At 45.5% G+C, this 8214-nt stretch overlaps 1 long non-coding RNA gene across 1 annotated transcript in view; it reads left to right on the forward strand.

Moving 5' to 3' along the window:
• The window catches only part of LOC122541286, a 19446-nt gene extending 11895 nt beyond the window's left edge, over positions 1–7551 (forward strand). Inside the window, exon 4 of the long non-coding RNA XR_006309553.1 lies at positions 6564–7551. This is a non-coding gene — a long non-coding RNA (uncharacterized LOC122541286). The remainder of the gene's footprint in view (positions 1–6563) is intronic.
• The last annotated feature ends 663 nt before the right edge of the window (positions 7552–8214 follow it).

Here is an 8214-nt window from a genome sequence, read left to right on the forward strand (position 1 = left end):
GTCATATCAAAGTGGAAAAGGGTAGCTCGGGAAAAATCCATGCAGTCATCGTGGAGACAACACTGTAAGAGAAAGGAGAATTAGTCCATTAACTGAGGAAGGATTTGAACTAGATTGGACAGAACAAAAGCGCAAACGTGAAGAACATGATTTAGAAGCAGAATTGGAAATGGATCTGGAGAAAATAAAAAGAAAGCAAAGAGTCAAAACCTACACTGAAACGTCACGGGCACCAAAGAAAAGGGAAACCAGTAAATAAACAACAGACTGCAGCTGCAGACGTGCAGGACCAAAGAGTGTTCCTTATACCCCATCCCCTCTCCCAAACATGCCGAGGCCCATGCCCTTGCCCCAGCTGTTCAGCTAAATAAGGATTCGGCTTTCCACAAACCCATAGCCCACCGCACCAGGAGTCAATTAAAATTCAAACATGGAAGGAACACCAAAGAGACGCCTTTGATTTCCACTGCTGCTAAACTAATAAGTCTCGAAGACATTGATGAATTGCAATCAAAGTTTCAGGACCCTAATATCTGTTCTTGCACTCACCCTAATGTGGGATGGCCAAAGAGACATTTCCCGAATAGAAGAGTTCCTAACCCCCAGGCCCTGAATCTGGGTTGAGCCCAATTTGTGGATCTTTATCAACCATGTAAACCTCATGAACTCTCAAGCATTATCAATAAGGCTCCAGATTATGGGAAAAAAACCTGCAAGGATTTGTTAATTTCATTAATAGGGCTAGGAACATTTATAATGTAGTCTCCCAAGACCTACTTCACCTCATAGGATGCACAGTTTGCCCTGAAAAATGGGCGGAATTCTTAGAACTTTTAATAATCATGCACAGCTTGTGGTCTGGCACCACGCCAAACCTACCAGATCAGATTGGATTATTACCAGTCTCCGCCAAGCAGTGCGTCATGCAGTTGATGTGGGTAAAGTCTTAACATGCACATCCGGCTCGGGCGAAGGGGAGTTCCTTGCCCGTTTTGAGGAATGCTATGATACTTACTCTCGTGACACTAACTACTCACAAGGGCAATCAACCCCAATTTAATGCCCAATGTATGACCAACATATCTGATCAGGTACAGAAAGATATTAAAATCCACAACATCCACTGGTAAGGTGCCAAGGTTGCACAATTCAGAGGAGAGGTTTGTTACTTCTGAGAACTAAAGGATTCCAACCGTAAGGCTACCATCGGCAAGGTCAAGACAGAAACTGCCCAAACGACAGGGGCTAAACCTAAACCCAGAATCTAAAATAGACCTTTCCGTCTGCAAGGTCAGTGAGACTATCAAATTGAATCCTCACAGTCATCCAGTGTGGCAGGACAGTAGGACTTGCACATTGTATTCACAACATCCCAATTGACCTTGGGGTCCTCCTATGTATCCACCCCAATCGTCCATGATGCCACTTACACCTATACATCCTCTCACTACTCTTCACTGCCTCCACCATCCCACTCAAGTCCCCCGAAAATCACATTTGTTTCAACTGTAATCAACCAGGACATTGGTTCAAGAACTGCCCTTCCCAAATCAACGCCTGTTTGATCGCCAGAATGGAAGCAACTGGCAACCTCTTGGTCACCCTCCCCGGGGACCCCAGCAGGATGCCCCTTTGCCTCACAAAACACTTTTCCATCCTTGACACCTGTGCTACAGCTGTTCTCACCCAAAAACATGGCTCGTCTTGCCGCCCTGTTGCCTATTATTCCACGAAGCTTGTCCCTGTTGTTTAGGGTATGCTTTTTTGCACCCACATTCTCCCCGCCATCCATACTATGGTAGTGGCTGCCTCTAATATAACTTTACATAAAAATGTGGAAGTCGCATTCTGCGGTATCCTTGCTTACATCTAAACATACCGAACATCTCACTGCAGTTTGTCGAAGTCGCTAGGAGATTTCATTACTTCAAAATTGGCTTCTCTCCTTCAAATACTGATCCAACAGTAACCCTGCTGCAGTCCGGCAGAAAGGAGCTCTTGAATTGCCTGATCTTCCTCATGACTGAGTTCTCATAATTGACCTCGTTACTAAGTCATACGGACTCTTGTTAACCCGGACCTCACACTTTATGTCGATGGTTCTTCTTCTACCTCACCAGAGGGCAAACGCATGCCAGGATATGCAATTGTCAATTTGTCCCATACAATAGAAGCTTATTCTGTTGACCTACCCTGTTCAGCCCAACAAGCTGAGCTCCTTGCTCTCACCTGTGCCTGCATACTTGCTGAAGGAAAGTCAGCTAATATCTATATTGACTCCCGCTATGCCTTTGGATGTACCCATGATTTTGGTCACGTCTGGCAGCAGGACAATTTCCTTTTCTCATCAGGAACCCTTATCCTCCGCGCTGCTTATGTTACTAATCGCCTCAGTGCTATTCAACTTTCCTCTCAGTTGGCAATTATCAAATGTTCTGCTCACGCCTCTAATGATTCCATCATCACTAAAAGCAGCAATATCACTGATGCAGCTGCTAAGAAAGCACTTTTTGAGCAAAAAGAAACGGTTACTCATGAAGGAGACGCTCCTATTTCCTCTTTGACACCCTGACCATGCTTGAACAAATGCAAAAACGGACCCATTACGGGAACGCCTCTGATGAAGAAAAACAAATATGGATGAGCCATGCTTGTTCTGTAAATAGTTACAATAATCTTTGGGTTACACCAGTCGGTCAGACATGTCTGCTCGACTCACTTCTGCCTGTGAAGTTGATTATTTTCATAGTCATACGCATATAGGTCAGGAGGGAATGGTGGACACGATTGTCCAAACTTGATGGAATCCCCACTTGCAAGAAAACAAGCAGCTGCAAATTGCCCAGTTTGTCTAAAGCATTATCTTGGGACAGAGGTAAAGTGTCCACCAGGTGAAACTCCCTTGCCAAGTGCACCTTTTGATACTATCCAGTTCGATTTTATAGAGTTATCTAGATGCCATTGTTACAAGTATTGCTTAGTGATCATCGATAAATAGATTAAAGCTTATCACTGTACTGAAGCACAACAACAACTACTTGTAAAATTCTAAGGAAAATCATAACGAGATTTGGAACACCAGTAACGATCTCTTCCGATCATGGCCCCTACTTCTGTGCAGAGCTAAACAATGCATGATGTACAAGTTTGAATATGAGGGAATCAAAAATTCCATTGTGCCAACCATCCCGAAGCAGCAGTAATTGTAGAAAAAGCCAATGGTACCTTAAAAGGTCAGCTAAGTAAATTGGTAGATGAAACGGACCTTCATTGGCTGCAGTACTCCCAATTGCCCTTGTTAACATGAGAATCCTGACACAGAAAACTACGGGATTCTCAGCAGCTGAAGTGGTACATGGAAAGCCCCTAACGACTCCCTGGTCTGCATCATTAACTGCCCAACACCCTGTTCCTGTGCATGTCATGGCAGAAGAGATGCACAGATACATGATTAGGCTCATCAAAGCATTCCAGTCTTATCAACAGGTCAAAGAAACCTATCGAGTACCCGGGAAGAAAGAAGAAAGAGCTCCAACGTTTAAATACATTAAACCAGGTGACTATGTACTATTGAAAGAGACACTTTAATCGTGAAAAATTGGGCCCCCGCTGAAAAGGTCCTTATCAACTTCTTTTGACAACTGAAAATGCAGTGAAGGTAGAAGGACTTTCAACATGGGTCCACAAAGTACATTGCAAGCTTGCATCCCCCTCACATTTTGGATCAGTGGTGCTGGAAAAGCACAGCAGTTCAGGCAGCATCCGAGAAGCAGCAAAATCGACGTTCCGGCCAAAAGTCCTTCATCAGGAATAAGCTTTTGCCCAAAATGTGGATTTACTGCTCCTCGCAAGCTGCCTGAACTGCTGTGTTTTTCCAGCACCACTCATCCAGAATCTGGTTTCCAGTATCTGCAGTCATTGTTTTTACCTAGTTGATTTCCCCATAACAGTCTTAGTGTTAGTACTGACACAGGCATCCCAAGTATTTGCGCTCAAATGCAACCAACCCATCTGTGATATCTCAGGCTAGCTAGAACCCAATGTGACTGTATAAATGAAAGTTGTACTAAGTAAAAACAAGGACTGCAGATGCTGGAAACCAGAGTCCAGATTAGAGTGGTGCTGGAAAAGCACAGCAGGTCAGGCAGCATCCGAGGAGCAGGAAAATCGCCGTTTCGGGCAAAGGCCCTTAATCAGGAATAGAGGCTGGTTGCCGGCAGAGGGGAGAGATAAATGAGAGGGGGTGGGGGTGGGGAGAAAGTAGCAGAGAGTACAATAAGTGAATGGGGGTGGGGATGGAGTTGATAGGTCAGAGAGGAGGATGGACAGGATAGGTGGAAAGGAAGACAGACAGGTAGGACAGGTCATGGGGACAGTGCTGAGCTGGACGTTTGGAACTGGGGTGAGGTCGGGGAGGGGAAATGAGGAAACTGGTGAAGTCCACATTGATGCCCTGGTGTTGAAGTTTTCCGAGGCGGAAGGTGAGACATTCTTCCTCCAGGTGTCGGGTGGTGAGAGAGTGGCAGTGGTGGTGGCCCAGGACCTGCATGTCCTCGGCTGAGTGTGAGGGGGAGTTGAAATGTTGGTTCACATTGCGGTGGGGTTGATTGGTGCGGGTCTCCCAGAGATGTTCCCGAAAGCGCTGTGCTAGGAGGCGTCCAGTCTCCTCCCATCGTAGTGGAGACCACATTGGGAGCAACGGAGACAATAAATGAGAGTGGTGGATGTGCAGGTAAAACTTTGATGGATGTGGAAGGCTCTTTTAGGGCCTTGGATGGAGGTGCGGGAGGAGGTGTGGGCGCAGGTTTGGCAATTCTTGAGGTGGCAGGGGAAGGTGCCAGGACGGGAGGGTCGGTTGTTGGAGGGCGAGGACCTGACCAGTTCGTCACGGAGGGAACGTTTTTTTGCAGAAAGTGGAAAAGGGTGGGGAGGGAAATATATCTCTGGTGGTGGGGTCCATTTGGAGGTGGGGAAAATGTCGTCGGATGATGTGGTTTATTCGAAGGTTGGTAGGGTGGAAGATGAGTACCAGGAGGGTTCTGCCCTTGTTACCGTTGTAGGGGTGTGGTTTGAGGGCGGAGGTGCAGGATGTGAACGTGATGCGTTGGAGGGCATCTTTAACCACGTGGGAACGGAAATTGTTGTTCCTAAAGAAGGAAGACATTAGTGGTTTCTGTGATGGAACTGGTCCTCCTGGGAGCAGATACGGGGGAGGTGGAGGAATTGGGAATACGGTGTGGGATTTTTTAAGGAGGTTGAGTGGGAAGATATTTAATCCAGGTAGCTGTGGGAGTCGGTGGGTTGTAAAAATTGTCAGTGTCAAGTTGGTCGATATTAACGGAGCTGGAGAGGTCCAGGAAGGTGTCAGAAATGATCCAGGTGAATTTAAGGCCAGATTGGAATGTGTTGGTGAAGTTGATGAATTGCTCAACCTCCTCGCAGTCATTAGTGTAGCAGAGGAAGAGGTGGGGAGTGGTGCCGGTGTAAATACGGAAGAAGGAGTGTTCTTCGTCGCCAACAAACGTGCAGGCACAGCTGGGGCCCATACGGGTACCCATGGCTATCCCTTTGGTCTGGAAGAAGTGGGAGACTTCGAAGGAGAAATTGTAAAGGGTGAGGACCAGTTCAGCCAAACGAATGAGAGTGTCAGTGGAAGGGTACTGGTGGGATGTCGGGAGAGGAAGAAACGTAGGGCTTGGAGGCCCTGGTCTTGGTGGATGGTGGTGTAGACGGATTTGATATCATGGTGAAGATGAGGCGTTGGGGGCCGGCGAAACGGACATCTTGGAGGAGGTGGAGGGCGTGTGTGGTGTCTCGAATGTATGTGGGGAGTTCCTGGACTCAGGGTGATAGGACAGTGTCGAGATCGGTAGAGATGAGTTCAGTGGGGCAGGAGCATGCTGAGACAATGTGTCGGCCAGTGTGGTCAGGCTTGTGGATCTTGGGAAGGAGGTAGAATCGGGCGGTACGGGGTTCCTGGACTATGAGGTTGGAAGCTGTGGGTGGGAGATCTCCTAAGGTGAATACCTCTCCATCTCCATTAATGATGAGCGACTTGACACTGACATTTTTTACAAACCCACCGACTCCCACAGCTACCTGGGATACACCTATTCCCACCCTCCTTTCTGACCTATCACCTCCATCCCTACCCCATTCAACTATTGCACTCTATGCTACTTCCTCCCCACCCCACCTCCCCTCTCATTTATCTCTGCACTCTGCAAACACCCTGCCTCTATTCCTGATGAAGGGCTTTTGCCCGAAACGTCGATTTTCCTGCTCCTCGGAAGCTGCCTGACCTGCTGTGCTTTTCCAGCACCACTCTAATCTAGAAACCTGTACTAATACCATTGGAAGTCATGAATGCAGTTGCCCAGCTGAAACTCATTTAAACTACTCAAATTGTGTATCCAAACATCACTCTTGACCTTATTATCATCCTCGCATCACTTCTATGCAAGCCATTGTGAGATGACAATTCTATAACCTCACCTGCTCTGTCAATGGACAACTGATACTTTGAAATGCTTGTCTGTCCTCTCTCTAAATAAACCATATAGATTGCAGCATTGAACACATAGTACCGAAATCATCAAACTCTAAGGCACCAATTGCCAGGAGACTGGCCACCTGTATATTTCCGATGCAATCCTCTCCTATCCGACCGTCTGCCACCGATAGAAATACCTTTACACGATTCCTGTATTCAGTAGCCTGCTGTAATGAACAAGATAAGCTGGAAAGATGAAGAAAGACCAAAAATACTATGCCCTGTCAATTCTCTTTCTGTTATTAATAGTTTCTTTATTCAAGCTAAACCCCTGATCCATGTGTCATCTGCTCACTCTTCCGTCATTCTGATGTGCAGTGATATGAGTAGGACACACCTACTTATGCAATCCCTCATTTTTGATGGAAAAGCCCATTCGATTTAATACACTTGGACACTAGATGATTGCTAGCACCCACTGTTTACAAGATTCAGCTCTCGATTTGAGTGGACTAGTCATTCACTCACAGAAGTGCTCCTTTGGAACTCCTTTTAGCCTTGCAAAAACAAAGCTTACCCATAGTTAACCAATGACTGGTACAGACATTGTGCCCTAGTACACACCGTACCACTGTTCACCATCCACCATGAAGTACCTGAAGTAGATGATGAATGGAACGTCCACCAACATTTGAATCAGTACAGAACAAAAAGTAGAGAAAAAACAAAACGGGTCTTACACAACTGCTTCCAGCAACAAATCTGGTGGTACAAGTTGCTGTGAGGTCTTATTCCTGAGTTGGGTGTTGAAATAGCCCTAGATCAGATAAGTGACCTTGCGTATGATTTCGAAAAACTTTTCAACTCAACTGCCCACGCTTTGAAGCTGGTGAACGAAGAGTTACAGGAGACCCGAATGGTGATGATTCAGAATTGGTTCGTGCTAGATTACCTCCTTGTTAAAGTGGCCTGAAATGTTGTGCCATATCAATGAGTTCTCGAAAGACATTTTGGACGATACAAATGTTAACAACAAAACGGGTCAAGATTCAGTGAAGATACCTCTGTACCTCCATGCCTGACATTTAATACTGAAATCCAGTATCTTTCAAACTATGCTCCTCCGAATGATGACTCGCCAGAGGAAGTACTTCACTTGTCGAGGAGACAAATCAATTAAATGGTCTAATTATACTTGTACAAGCCATGTAATTTTCATTAAATGACAAAAGGAGGGATTAAGAAAGTCTAAAGCCTTAAAACCTGTCTTTGAATTCAAAATTACATTTCAGTTCAAATGTTTTAGAATACGTTTGCTGCACACTAGAAAATAGACAGGCAGGGAGGGTAAGGCAATGAAGAACATTTGCCTTAACAGCAGTCAATCTGTATAAACAGGACACAGAGTGATAACATTCACAGCTGTTCCTTTGTGAAATTAATAAGTGTTGATTCTGACTTCGAAACGAAACTGTATCAATTAACTTCTCTCCTGAATTATTGCCCTTTCACTGTTATCTATCTAGTTCAGAACATGCAGTGCTTTTGTATACTTTTGTATAAAGTGAACCTGTTTGTAATAGTTCAAAGTAGCTTGCCAGGGCTCTTGAAGAGCTGATGTCCTACTCTTCTGGGTTATTAGAACCCAGTTAGTTTAGCTTATTGGTGTCAGTGTTATGTTGCAACAGTGATGCCATTAATAAGAAAAGGGGATGGCTAAA

Source organism: Chiloscyllium plagiosum, chromosome 37 (genome assembly GCF_004010195.1).
Source record: "Chiloscyllium plagiosum isolate BGI_BamShark_2017 chromosome 37, ASM401019v2, whole genome shotgun sequence".
Classification (NCBI taxonomy): Eukaryota; Metazoa; Chordata; class Chondrichthyes; order Orectolobiformes; family Hemiscylliidae; genus Chiloscyllium; species Chiloscyllium plagiosum.